Source organism: Abramis brama (genome assembly GCF_963993115.1).
Source record: "Abramis brama genome assembly, chromosome: 14".
NCBI classification, from domain to species: Eukaryota; Metazoa; Chordata; class Actinopteri; order Cypriniformes; family Leuciscidae; genus Abramis; species Abramis brama.
This window is the reverse complement of record NC_139976.1, coordinates 13,405,194-13,405,938: the sequence shown is the minus strand read 5'-3', so window position 1 is coordinate 13,405,938 and position 745 is coordinate 13,405,194.

Sequence of the window (745 nt, the reverse complement as noted above, 5' to 3'; positions counted from 1 at the left end):
CTGTATCTGTTGTTAATAGAGCAAACGCTGAAAACAACCATAAAAACATTCCTGCTGAGGCAAGTTTTTATGAATGGCATTTTTCCTTCCTCGACTTTCCCCTTTTTTTGTGAATGAAAAACAACTGGAAACGTACTAGGGAAAACCCTTGGGATTCTCAAGCGCCGATTGGCTAAAAGAATGCAAGCTCTGCCCTCTGTTGTTAAACGTTGAGACTGATTGGTTGGGATTTGCAGAGAGGTTTCATTCATAAGGAAGGACAAAGAGAAGAAATTTGAGCTCTTGAAAGAGAAAATCCACCAATCAAAATCCTTCAGACTAAGCGAACATCCGACAGCAAGAAAAGCAAGTTAAAGTCAGCAGTATGATTTAATAAAAGTGTTTTTTTTTTCTTTAATCAATGCACTGTGGCCACACATACACTGTATATCCCACTAAAATTAAAAAGTTGAGTGTTATTGCTGCCTGAAATTTTCAAACCTAACTTACAGTGATTCTGCAGAGAAAATGGTGTTAGAAATAACATAAATTATAATGACAAGCTAAACGAATTAAAACAAATACGTTTTGCAGCGTATAACATCACTTAAATCTATATAGATAATATAAAACAATGTAAAGTTCATATCATTTTAGGCCAGTGGTGAAGAATATCACTATACCAGCATAAACGTGGCATATACATCAGTTAGTTATCAGATTATACGTGTAAAATGTTTTCACCCCACAAAATCCAATGCAAACT